General features: G+C 45.9%; 1 protein-coding gene across 1 annotated transcript in view; it reads left to right on the top strand.

Annotated features, from left to right (window-relative positions):
* Rora (RAR related orphan receptor A) overlaps window positions 1-14,025 on the top strand; it is a 731,475-nt gene that overhangs the window by 471,572 nt on the left and 245,878 nt on the right. The gene's annotated exons all lie outside the window — the stretch shown is intronic.

Raw genomic sequence — 14,025 nt, 5'->3', positions numbered from 1 at the left:
GCTATGACCAGGACTAGGACCAGGACTTGGCTCCCTTCCCCCAACCCCCCACATCACCACCACCCTCTGTTGTAAACCTCTGGCCTTTGGCAGGCTCCTGGATTGCATTTTTCTAAGCTGCTGTCACATAGTTTAGAAAACCGGAAACAATATTTGCCTCTGCTTTTACGGCCAGGGCTCCTAGAGTAAAAAAAAAAAAAAAAAAAAAGGGCAACTTTTAAATGTTTCATTTTTATGAGGGGCCATAAAGAAAAGCAAAGAAAAAAATCATAAATCCAGATCTCAAACATCTTCAGTTTGGACCACCCTTGATCAGCCGGACATAGCTTCAGAAAATAGGCGACCGGAGCTTCTCGAAGATTCTTTCCCTGGATGCCGGAAGTGTGTTTGCTGGGTAGTTAGTGACTCACTGCGTCTCCTGCACCAGGCCTGGAGACAGAATCTTCCTTATTTATTGTGCTCCTCTTTCGTTTACAAGGTCAGACTGGATGTTTTGGTTGTTTTCCCAGCATCGCTCTACTGACCGACTTCACGCTAATCCCCTGATGTCACTTAAATCAACTGGAGGCGGGTGGGGGCGGGGGCCCATCCGAGAGCTCCAGTGATTGCCTACCGCCGTTGTTCTCGGCGGCAAATTAATTTGATGCTGTTATGTAAGTGCGATCGTCCCCTCTAATCACATCACAGGACCGAGAGCTGCCAGAAATAACAGAAGGGAACATTCGAGATATCAAAGGGGAGCCACTAAAATAGATTGTTTATTTAGGTACCGGACTGAAACGCTATTATTGGGAGATGCGAAAACAGCCCTCGCCACGCTTTCCTCTCACGCGCCCCTGCTTCGCATACTGTGCCTCGAAGAGCTCTGAAATCAGTGCTTCCGATGGAGCAGGAAGTGAGGGGCGCTGGGGGTGTCTGAGCAGCAGTGGGTTGTGGGTGTCTGAGATCTCCTTCTGGGCCTGCCTCGTCTATGAAGCTTCTCCCTCGGTCCAAAGATCTTTCACTGTCTCCACCTCAGGGTCTGTCTGACTCTCCTTATTCTATCCCATTGCCTCCTCTGCTTCCTCCTTATTCTTCCAGCGAGTCCAGCCGAGGTGCTACTCATCCCAAGCTATGGGTCCAGACGTTCAAAGCTTCCCCCAGCTTCTAATGCATGCCGTGATTCCGTTTCTCTTCCCCAAATTCTTCTCCCCTCCCTCCTTGAATGAGTCCCGGTAAGGTGAAACATGGTTCTGGTCTTAGGGCAGAGGGCGTGTCTCTTTGTGATCTACAATGTGTTGGGGGGTGGGGATGTAGAAGTGCAGTGTGTGTGTGTGTGTGTGTGTGTGTGTGTGTGTGCGCGCGCGCGCCCAGGATGTGTATATATGAGGGTGGTGTTTGCATGTGGAGGTCAGAGGTCAACAGCGGGTTGTCTTAACTGTTTCTCTGCCATGCTTTTTTTCCACCCTATTCTTAAGAAATGGTCCTTCTTTGTACCTGACCCTCAGGGATTCAGCTGGATTATCTAGCCAGCTAACCCCAGGGGTCCTCTTATCTCTGTCACTCCCGCAGTGAGGATCGCAGCCAATGCCTTGGTGCCTGGCTTTTGTCGGGGGTTCTGGACATCTGAACTCAGGTCTTCACGTGTGCATAGACCCTCTTTACCCACTGTGCCATCCTCCGCAGCCCTAAAAACTGCTGTGAAAATCAGCTGAGCCATTTGGTCCGTAGGCAGGCTTCGGGGAGTCGTGTCCTTGCTGTAGGCCAGAGGAGCACTCCTCCAGGCATTCCTGATGCTCCCTTTGTTTCTTCTCTGTGCTGACCCCTGCCTGCCTCAGTAGGCTTTCCACCGGGCCGAACCTCCACAGAGGAGTGAAGTTATCCTCTTGCGTGGAAACAAGGGCCACCCCCACAGGGAGGAGATGGGAGACTTGAGCCTTTGCTTATAGTAGTTGGGTTGCTTTGTCCATGGGCTTACATGGCTTTGCCCACAGCACATAGACAGCAGAGGTGTGGGCCATGCAACCCAAACTGTCAGAGTCCCCTTACCCCCCCTTTTTTTTCTTTTTTGAAATGGTGACTATACTTCTAAATGCTTCTTTTCTTTGCCTTCCCTGAGTGAGATACGTTGTTGTTGTTGTTTTGTTTGTTTGTTTTTGTTTTGTTTTTTTTTTCAAATGAAATGAGAAAATATATTTCGAGAGCCAACTCAGATTAGATGGATGGTTGTCCTTTGGGATCTCCAGCACTCTTTTACCCCTCACATCGTTCTGGTGTACGTGGAGATAGTCTCCCCGAGTGGTTGTTTCCTCTGATGGGATATAAACCTAGCTCCAGCTACCAGATCCCAATAGGGATGAGTAATTCCATGCAATCAGGTTAAAAACTATGTTTGTAACAATATATTGAAAATACTTAAATTTTTTTTCTAAAGAAAATGATCTGGATAATTACTTTTCATGCCCTGCTTCTCTCAACACGATCTTTTCAAGCAGGGAGTTTTAGCTAGCTTGTTGATGGTCAGCACAGTAGAAGTACCAGTTGAAGAGCCCAGATTCGGCATGTATGGTGAGCCATTCCTTTTCCTGGGGTGGGCACAGCCTGGGATGCCCAGCTTTTGTCAGTCTTTAGCTATGTGACAATCTACTTAACCTTCCTTGAACTATGTAAGTCCATCATCTATAAGCAGGTTTGACAATGGTGTCTATCTGTAAGCACATTGTAGAGACAGTCTGAATAAAGGAATATAAAATATTTAGCAAGAAGGAAGAGCTTGACTAGTGTTACATATTATATATGCGTGTGCATGATTGTTGTTTAAATCTTCAGATACCTAGGATCATAGAACAGAGTTTCTCTATCAGATTGCCCCCAGGAGATTGTATAAATGTACACACAGGTACATTTAGACACGTTTATCTGACACGTTTATCTGGGTAATTCCATTCTATACCTGCTGTATCCTGCAAACTTCGTCCATTAGGGCAAAGGTTACATAAATTGGTTATCAACTCTAATTTTCCTCTCTTAACTAGTACAAAAATAGCTTTCACATTAGCCTCTGAAAATAGCTAAGAGTTCAGTATTTAACTATATGTCTTAACTCTGCACCATAACAGAATATTAGTTGGAAAAAAAGCCAGTGTTCACAGAAATCTCATTAGTTCACATTTCATTGCTGCTTATGGCAATTTGTGGCAATTCGATCTTGTCCAGGCTGCATTAACTTTTATGTCCATGTTTTATAGACATAATTTACTACAAGAATTAATGGTGCAGACGAGATTGTAGGAAACACAAAGTTTTAACGACAGCAAATATTTTCATAACAGAAATGGTCTGTGTGAAAATAAAGGTTTTAATTCATGTAGTGATATGGTTCAGTGAAGAAAGATCTTGAGAGATGGTTCACGAAATAGTACCCAGTAGGAAGAATCCTGGGCAGAAAAGTTAAGGAACCTGGAGTTATACCCCACAACTTCTAAGTCGGGGTCAGTTACCCATAGGAATATGTGTTTTCACGAGCTCTTCAGGTCATTCTTATGCTTACTGAAATTTAATGATGGTTTCCTTTTCTCCAGTCCTAGGAATCCAGCCTGGAACCTTCTACATGCTAGATAAGCATTCTATTACTGATCACTGCCCCAGCCCCTTGAGTTTAAGAATAGTCACCAACCATGATATGGTAATGCACACCTGTAATCCCAGCACTCAGGAAGATGAAACAAGATTACCATGAGTTCAAGACCAGCCTGAGCTACATAGAGGGCACTAAGCCTGCCAGGGCTTCATAGTAAGATCGTATCTTAAAAAAAAAAAAGAAAGAAAGAAAAAGAAAAAAATCAAACCGAAGGACAGTCTTGACAACTGCTTAGAACTTGACTAAAAAGCCCCAGGAATATTTCAACAGATGACCAGAGCTATCCTGGGAGGGAGACTGTGAGTGCTTCTGCTCATAAAACATTCTGCAAGTCAAACTGGTCCCCTTTCTAATCTACACACACACACACTGAAACCTGGCCCCCCGCTTCCCCAACTGCTTCCTGTGTTGCAACGCCTCAATGCTCAGAAATCCTTACAGCCTAAGGTCATAATGGAGAGACTTGGAACAAAATAATGAGCAAAGTCAGGAAGCAAACTGAGACTCTCAGAGGCCTGAATGTATAACTATTAAACCCGATTCCTTCTCTGGGACAAGTTGGTCTAAGGGACAGGTCAGAGGCCCAATTGTGGCATTTTAGTTTTATTTCCATTGCTGTGAAAAAACAGTCTGACCAAAAGCAACTTAAAGGGTAAGAGGCTTATTTCAGCTTACAGTTCCAGCCTGTCATTGTAGAGAAGTCAAGGCAGAAACATCAAACAACCAATCACATCACATCATGGTCAAGAGCCGAGAGTAATGAATGCATGCGTGCTCACTGGCTTGTGCTCGACTGAATTTCTCCATTCTCATACAGTTCAGAAGCCCCTGCCTAGGTAATGGTCTTCACACATAAGTAATACAACAAGACAGTCTCTCATAGTCATGCCCATAGACCAACACAACTTAGAGAATCTCTCATTAGGACTGTCTCCCCATGCTGTCTCGAGTTGACATTTAAAGCTAAACATCACATGTAGAAGCAAGGCTCAGGTCTTTGGACTCATCCCCTTTGTCTGAAGATGATAACTTAAACATCCTTATGTCTTCAAGAGTTTTTAGATTGAGCATCCCTTATGTGAAATACTGAAGACCACAAGTGTTCCAGCCTTCAGAGTTTTCATGTTCAGGGACAGCTGTATGGATGTTACCAGTTGAGTATCCCTAATCTAAAAAAAAAAAAAAAAAAAAAATTAAAAATTTAAAAAAATCCAAACTCCAAAATGCACTAAAATCTAGAGGACTTTGAATGTCCTATCAAGGGTCAGGCAGTTTTAGGTTTCCAGACCTTTCATATTTGGGGATTTCTGATTAGAGGTGCTCAAGATCTGCTAATTGTACCTGTATTTAGGGGGTTTTCTCGTGTATTTCCATGTGCTCTGTGCATGTGTGCCCACCCCATTTCGGCCTATCACTTGTCTTTACACACTTCGAGCCAGGCTTTTCCTCGGAAGCGGCTTCTCAGTTCTTACTTCATAATGGCAAAGCCTATGCAAGGCTGACCCAGAAGTTCACTGACGCTACTGCCTTCCAGAGATTAAGACCAGAGGTGAGCAAGTTTGCTTGTAACACATGCACAGACTCTTGGCTATTTGCAACGTTTTAAACTTTAACAAGTGGGCAATGCAATATAAATGACGCTTTAAAAATGTATGCATTGGGTGGGAATCTGTATTAATTATAAAACAAAAGACCAAGTCCTAGAAACAAAGAAGATGATTTTTTTGTTGTTGTCGTCCCTGAATTGCTTTACCAAGAATCAGATCCCTCAGGGAGAGGTGTGAAACAATAAAGTCTCTGCTTTGTTGATTTGGGGCTTCCTGGGAGCTGGAACAGGTCTTCCAGGAGCTTGCCAGGACCGATATAGAGAGTCTGCTCTGTGGTGCTTACCTCTGTCCTAGAGAAGTCATTCGCTGTGTGTCCCAGACAGCCTCCGCTTGCACACAGTCATTCTTACGGTTCAAATGCTAAGTGAAGCCTCACCTGTTCCAAAGCCATCAGGTGGCAGAGGCAACCCAAACCACGGGGACTTCTAAAGTGTCCCTGGTGGAAGGCTGGGACACCTTCAGCATTCTTCTTCCTGTGTTAAAATATTTGTAGCAATTGGGGCTGTAGCTTAGCAATAGAATTCTTTTTAGCACATTCAAAGCCCTAGTTTGTACCTGTAGTTGTGTGTGTGTGTGTGTGTGTGTGTTTGCACATTTCTGTATTTATCAGGTCAAAGTTAAGTAAACAACTTTTGAAGACATGTTTGGGCTGGTAAGATGGCTCAGAGCATTAAGGTGCCTGCTGCTAAGCCTGATGACCTGAGTAGCAGGTTAACCAGGCTCCTGCAAGTTGTCCTCTGACTTCCACTAGTGATGTGACACGTGTGGGTGGGTGGGTGGGCACGCACATGCACACACACACACACACACACACACACACACTAAATCTTTAAAATGTAGTAAACTTTCCCCTTTATCTTTGCTCTAGTTTCATTTGCTACCCCACAGAGGGAAGCAGGCTATTTGTACATGCTATCTCTCAGGGACTTTTCTGATGCTTCTTTGAAGCTGATGGATAAGTAGTGTTGAACATCTCATCTTCCAATTAAAAAAATATCTCCCTCCCCAACTTGCCTTGAATCCAAGGATTCCAGCTTTTTAGTTTTCACTCTCCTTTGGGGTCTTAAGCATTGCTGTTATCTGGAAGATTGTTAACTCTTTTCTCCTCAACATAAATTACTTCATTGGTTTCTTAGGGCTGAAAAGTTTTAGTTTGGGCATAAGCATCTAGGGGCTGGGATGATGGCTCAGTGGGTATGCTCAGCAAGCATGAGGACCCCAGTTCAAATTCCCGGCCTCTACCTTAAAAACAAAACAAAACAAAACAACAAAGAACAAACAACAACATCAAAAAGGCCAGGCATGCTGCAAGAACTTATACACTCAGCCTTGGAGGCTTGAAACGGATGGATTTCAGTCACTCCCTGGCCAGGCAGCATGGCTGAAACTTAGCTTCCTGCTCTGTGAGAACCACTGTGGATGCTGGTAGAGGAAGACATCTGACGTCTTACTCTGAGCTCCTCGTGAGCACATGTAGGTGTGTGCACCCACACACTCGTATGCATGCAACACACACGTATAGATGCAAAATGTTCCTATTATTCCTTTTATGTTTGAGATTATAACACAGGGACATTATTTGCTGCTTCCTTTTCTCCCTTTACCCTCTCTCATATAACCCTCCTTGCTCTTTAAAATTCATGCCACCTTTTTTTTCATTGGTTGTTGCTACATGAGTATATGTATATGTGTATGTGTATGTGTGTATATTCCTAAGTATCACCTGCTAAGTCTTAAAATGTTTAAAGTTTGAGATTCCTTGTCGGACTGGGCTACGGCTGAGTTTTCATAGTGAGCCTTCTTCCTGTTAAAGAGCAAAGGAAGAAAACCAGTGACCAGTGGGTGCTGGGGACCCACGGGAGCCAGTTCACAGTGTGTTCAAGGCTCACTTCTTCCTTCGGGATAGTTCTAATACTTCTCTCTGTGGTTCTAATTCATTCTCGGTGGACATCAGCTGTCTAACTTCTAGGGTACGTGATGTAGAGCATAAATTTGAAATTATTTTTCAAAAACAAAATCTAAATCAGTAAGGGAGAGTACTTAGCTCAGTCAGGGTAAAATGCAGGCTTGAGGACCTGGGTTCTGTCCCCAGAACTAGTGGGTTGTGTTTGGTTGGTTTTTAAAGCTGGGCTTAGTTATACATACTCCTATCGTATTAGCAACGGAGAAGCAAAGACAGGGAGGTCCCTGGAGCCTTCCGGCCAGCTGGGAGCCTAATTAGCAAGCCCTAGACTAGTAAGAGACCCTGTCTCAAAAAGCAAAGCAAAAAGGATCAACACTGTGGTGGCCTTCTGGCCTTCTGGCCACCACATACATGTGCCCACACATGCAACCAGAGGAAGACACACAAACACACAGAAATAAATAAAATTAAAAAGGCCTGCATTCTTTTCCAGACCTCTAAGGGTAAGATATTTTTATAAGCACATGTTTGAGGCATTCTCCTGGACCTGAGTATGCAGTAAACCATTTCATATCACTCTTGCTGCCAACTCTAGACCTTAGCAGGCATTCCACACACTTCAAACACAGGCCCAGAATCCCTTCCTCAGAGAAGTCAGTGGAAGCTTCTAGCTTCTTGAGTTTCTCTTTCAGGAAGTTTCTATTTTCTCTCTGGCCAGGCAAGCCAGAGTCTGGATCTTCGATCGTGGGTACTTTCAGGTCAGGGCATTTTCTCTCTTGCTCTTTCCAGCTTTCAACCATGTTTACACAGAGAATTCTGATGGCAGCATGTATGGCTCTTGAGGCTCTTAAATCCACTCCACCCACAGAACAGTCAGAACCTGTGGCCATTCGGCTGGTCGCTTAGTGGCTTGGGCAGGGCACACCCAGCGTGTTCCGAATCTGACAGTCAAGAACTGGACAGAAGGCTGGAAAATCAAGCTTCCATTAATTAAAGAAAAAAAAATCCCACATGGCCCACCACCCCTGGCCGTTGCCAGCCTGTGGTCTTTCAGCTGGGTTTTAACTTAACACCTCTTGAGTTGCTGCCTTCCAAGGGGATGTATTTATATGCTTTTCAAATCTGACTTTTGGATTTAAAAAAAAAATGGAGCCCACGGGACTGTGTTGGACCCATACTTATAAATCCATGAAGGCTTAGCCTACAGAAGCCACAGGAAATACTATGATATTTTGGAAAAGGTCAAGTTTCATAGATTCTGTGAGGCACTCAGCAGGTTGTAATTATTTCTTTTATTTAAAAGCCCTCCAGATATTATATTTTTTTTCCAGAGGGTCTGCAATTGAGGGTAATCCACATTTTTTTCATACTGTACATTCTTTTTGGCTGAGTGCTGGAAATACACAGGAAATCAAGTGGCTTCGGAGGACCCGGCAGAAGCCAGGCCAAGCTATGAAGTCACTGGAGCCGAATGGGAAGTCTCCAGGTCTGCAGCAGCAGGTTTAGACCACCTCCGCCTGGCCTTATTTTTTACAAGGAGGGGAAAAAATGAAACAGGTGAACGAACACACTGATCGGTTGTGTTTTAACAGAAACCAAATGTCACCGTGTCCGCAGGCGGGGCTCGGCAGCTGGAACCGCTCAAGAGGTTTAGACGCGGGCCGACAAGACAGATGTGCTGAGGCGGCCAGGAAAGTCGGAAAGAGTTGCCTGCGTCTCCATTCAAGTTCCTGGTGCTGGGCTGGGCCTAGCTTTTGCTGGCCTGGCACAAGGTGAGGGCAGAGCTGCCCATGCCAAGGCCAAAGAAAGCAGGCAGACTCCCTTGTTCCCCAGACTCTGAGCTGTCCCTTAGGAAAAATCTGTGATGAGTCTTTGAAGACTCTTTTTTCAGAGAGAGGTGGGGTGGGGGGAAAGAGAGAGAAAGAGAGAGAATCAAAAGAACACCAGAACAAAAGACTTTTAGTCTCAGCTACTCAAACCTAAAAGAAAGGACTGTATGCTGTACCCAGACACAGACATCTGCCTGGCCTCCTTTTCATAGGGCACCACAGGTCCTGGGAGGGACTGTGTCTACAGCAAGATAACTCAGAAGACCCTCGCAGGCTCTTGGATCTTCCTGTACCATCACCTCTGTGACTGATGAAGATGCTGGTATTGGAAACCCTCTTGGCCACAAACCTCATCTCTGTCTGGTTCCGATTCTTTGGGGCCATCTTGGGCTGAGGGGGGTTAATGTTGAGCTAAAGAGGAAAAAAGCTCAGCCAGCATGAATGAAGCACTCCTAGGAAGAGTCACAAGATGGCCTTTCACAAAGAGCTGTCCACTGAAATGCAAGCCAGCTAGTGAAGTCACCCCGGCACAGGGCGCAGCAGCGGCTGGGCGCAGGCCAAACTCTGGGGAACCGCGGCCTGCACCCATCACACCCTCCAGCATTTCCATTGAATCAGCTCTGGGTGACGTGAGGTAGGGAAGTTGTCCTCTTCCCAGTAGGTTTCCTGGGACTGGATTTTTTTTTCTCCACTGGCTCCCAACTCTGAGAACAGAGCAGGAAGGACAGAGGAGAGATAATGTTAGCCTTAGGCAGGTTCAATCTGGAGACCTCCAAGCCACCAGTCAGGAGGAGTGGCCAGGAGCACCAGAATATCTCAGAGCAGAGGAGGCCAAGGGAAGTCGTGATACCAGTGGCTCTGCCTGGTTCCTCAAGATCTTAGGTCACCTGAGCCTCGCAGAGGTCCACGGTTCTGGCAGATGCTGTCATTCTTGTCTCCACTTTACTTGTGAGCACGCTGGTTTCAGGGAACTTCACTGACATTGTCTGAGCCACACAGCAGGCAAGAGGGAGAGCAGGGACTCAAATTCAACAATTCAACTTCCTGATTCAGAGCTGTTTGATCTCTGATAAGGTAACTTCCTGGGCATAATTAAATGTGCTACGTAGATATGGGTCCCTAATCTCTAGAAACTGAGAGCACATAACAAGCACACAGGTTGACATGCCACTTGTTTAAAATGAAGCTGTTAGGCTGGGAATGTAGCTCAGTAGGTGGAGTTCTTGCCTAGCATAAACAAAGCCCTAGGTTCCATTCCCCACATCACCTGTTGGGAGGAGGAAGTAGGAGGATCAGAAGTTCAAGGTCATCCTCAGCTACCGTACTGGTTTGAGGCCAGCTTGGCGGTGTGAGACCCTCTTCCAACAATACAAACAGCTGCTTCTTAATGCCAGTGTTCACGCAGGTGTCACTTCCAAAAGAAAACACATTCCATTCCATAAACACCGGCAGGCAATTTCTATCTATCGAGGGCCCTCAGTAAATGCTCACGGAAGAGTCCCTTCTCTGCCTTCTAGCCGGCTCGCTGAAAGATGCCCCCTCTGTCTCTTCAGCAACCAATCTACATGCTGCAGCCTTGATCATGCCCACCTTAAAAGACCCACACATACACCTCTTCTCAGGCCTCTGATTTTTCTTACCTATTCCTTATCTTCCAGATTTAGCATTTTCTCCTTCTTTGAATCTGGAATCTTCTGTGTAACCCAACCAAGTATGCTTGGCTCCTTCATTCTTCCCCTCTGTTCCCACATTGCTCTGCTCTGATTGGGATTCAAAAGCCCAGGATAAAGTTGAATTAATGCCGTCTTTGTCCTAGTGGAGAGGACACAGAGAGAAACTACTCGTGAGCGTGAGCGTATGACAGAAGGACTGGGCCTCCCACAGGCAAAACAAAGCAGTAATGCCGAGTTATTCCTGGCACACTCCCATACTCATTATGAGGCTGGTCTTGAACCTGTGCTGTATGGACATGGGAAGACAGACTGGCTTACCATGCCTTTGCTCCACAATTTGTCCTCCTCAACCATTCTCACCTGCTGATGATCCAGCCTGTGTTGAGATCATTACAGTGAAACAATAATGCAATTGACTTCATCTCCCACTTCAAGTATAAATGTTGTTTTCTTAGTCTATATTTGTTTTGTTTTTTTGTTTAGTTTGGTTTGTTTGTTTGGGGATTGCTTTCGTTTTTGTTGGTTTGTTTTGGGGGGTTGGTTTTTTGTTTGTTCGTTTTTTCAGAGACAAAGTTTCTCTGTGTAACAGCCCTGGCAAGCCTTGAACTCACTCCGTAGACCAGGCTGTCCTCAATCTCACAGAGACCCGCCTGTCTCTGCCTCCCAAGTGCTGAGATTAAAGCATGCACCACCCCTGCCCAAATTTTTAGTCCATCTTAAGGTTTCCCCTGCATTGCAAAAATGAAACTTTTGTGTTAGGAATAGCACCAGCACCAGCAGATGACAAGCTGCTTTCTCATCTTTGCAGGCATTACGTTCAGTTTCATTTTTGCCTGCGTCACAGAGTCAACATCAGTCAAGAGGATGTGCATTTACACAAGGAACTGTGCCATGGCAACTCTTCCTGTGTCTCTGAACACTCATGTTCATTGCTCAGTGCACTAGAAGCAGCCCAAGTGTCCATCAGTGATGAATGGACAATGAAGTGTCAGGCATGCGCAGAAGGAAATATGCTATATATCTATCCTATTATACTAAACAGGGAATCCCGATCCTGGTGACAATGTGGATGAACTTGGGAGACATCATTTTTAAATGAAATAAGGGGCACGGAAAAACAGCTAGCCCTTGACCTTTTACATATATTTGGATCTTAAAAGCTCAAAGAAGCAGAGACAAACAAAGTGTTTCTTGGAGGATCAAGGTCCTACAGTAAGGCAGGGCTGCCAGACTGCTGGAGGGAATTATGGGTTCCTTGTAAGATATTATTCCTATGTCTCCTGTGTTGATGGAAGTTTCTGGCCTGGCTAGGAACCTAAGCTGCTGGTTACCTGAGATTGTGTTTCCTTGCTTTTCTGATTTGCCTGTGGTCAGTGTTGTGTATGGTGGGTCAGCAGAGACATTTAGGAGGGATTTTGAGGTCATCCCAGGCTGTTCATTCTAAACCACCGTTGTCCTGTCCAAGCAAGAAGTCTAAGGATTGTGGGGTTTGTTTGTTTGTTTGTTTGTTTGTTTGTTTTTTAATTGCTAGCTGCTATGTAGGGAATGAGGGTTAGCAAGAGATTCAGCTTAGATTATACTGCTTTCTCACCAGGCCCATGGTCGCTCTGTCAAGTAGGTTCTTCAGGAGGCAGAGCCTGACCAGCAGGACTGTGTGAACTCCTTCCATGTGGTCACAGAACTGCTACATCTCCGCATGGAAGCTCTTTTGAGAAGTTTTTGCTATGCAAACATGAGGACCGGAGCTTGGATCTCCAGCACTCGCGTGAGAAACTGGGTGTGGTGGCATGAATGTGTAATCCTGGCACTGGGGAGGCCGAGACCGAAGGATCCAAACCTCACTCATGCGTGAGTAAATCTCCAGACATAGAGACGGATAGAGGGAGACACTTCCCATCACCCTCCAGCCTCTGCATGTGTGCACACACAGGAGCGTGCACTCTCACACACAGTCACATACAGGGACACACCATCAGCACCACTCCCAAGCAGAAATTAAAATGTTTTGTAGGCCTACGGTTAAAAGAAATCCATCCCTTCAAGTTGCACACGTGCTTAGAAATTGCCATTAGGTTTTTCAGCTAACAGAAACCTAAGGCGCAGGCATCACAGTTTACCGCTGCTGTTACCTCACGGTAACTAGCGCAGAGAGAAGAGCCCTTCCCGGGCTGGTTCCCCCCACCACCCCGCCGGCCTCCATGTGTACACCCTGGAAGCCATGGCTTGTTTACCCCTGCCTGCTCGCAGACAGCAGCCCCACAGACGATCAGCTTCCCACACAGCTTGACCAGCTTTGCCGCTGCTGCCGTTAACAATGTCTTAGGCTCAAGTTCACGTGTACGGCTCTGAATGGCTTGGCCAGACCAGACTGTGTGTCTGCCGATGAACTGGAGCTCTGGCGATTCAAAAGGACAGGCAATGTTCACAGACTGTCCACACCTCTCGTCCTGCGGGTCCATCAGGCTGGAGCACTTCTTATTAAGCCATTTGTTTTGTTTTGTTTTGTATGAGGTGACGATTTTTCTCTTCTGAACTGGGGTGCGGTGGGGGAAATGGGAAGATAGCCCACAACTTGGGTTTAGAGAATCTTTTGGGAATGAAAGCCCTGAGCCAGGGACTGAGAAAGAATCCAGAGGCCTTTGTTGCACTGACTGATAGTACCTTGAAAAAAATTAAAGCCAGAAAAGGGGACTGGTAATCTCGGGTGTCTCTTTCAGTTTCCCTTGCTTTCTTTCTCTCTGGTCCAATAAAGAAGAAAGGAGTCAGGTGAGGTGAGCAGAAGCAGTTGTCAGGGGAGACGGACAGATTTCTATCCTGCCATTATGACTTATATCATCACTTAAGATCTAAGGGAAGGGGCAGGTTGTAGAGGGGAAGAAAGGTGGACATGGAAAAAAGAATGTAAGAAGGATGGAGTAACAGGCAGACACTTGTCTTTGTTCCAGGGAGGGCTCAGGAGGAAGTGTGGGCGCAGGTTAAACAATGTAGATGGAGTGTATGCGCTGGCCAGAGTGGGACCCTGGGACAGCTTTGCCCAGGCTCAGTGTTCTTGTTGAGCCTGAATAAAGTAGGAACTCAAGAAAAGTTAACTTTCTCCCTGTTTGGATTGGCTGGTGGTAAATCTTCCATGAAGTGTGCCTGAATCGACAAGCCTTTTTTTGTAGCAAATACAAAAACAAGAAACAAATTCCCATCTTCGCCTTCGCCTCCTGGGCCTTTGTATCCGAAATCCCTCCTGCCCCGTCAGACCTTCATGGAGCCTGCAGAATCGTAGAGGAGGCATCACGGGGCAGGCTACCCATTAGCGCCTGGCTGGGGCCCGGCTATGGGTCGAGTTATGTCGCCAAATAGATATGCAAACATTCTGATCCCCAATACCTCAGGATGTGACCGT

This window comes from Meriones unguiculatus, chromosome 6 (genome assembly GCF_030254825.1).
Source record: "Meriones unguiculatus strain TT.TT164.6M chromosome 6, Bangor_MerUng_6.1, whole genome shotgun sequence".
Taxonomy (NCBI): domain Eukaryota; kingdom Metazoa; phylum Chordata; class Mammalia; order Rodentia; family Muridae; genus Meriones; species Meriones unguiculatus.
Note: the sequence above shows the minus strand (reverse complement) of the source record. Positions and strands in the feature narration are given on the sequence as shown.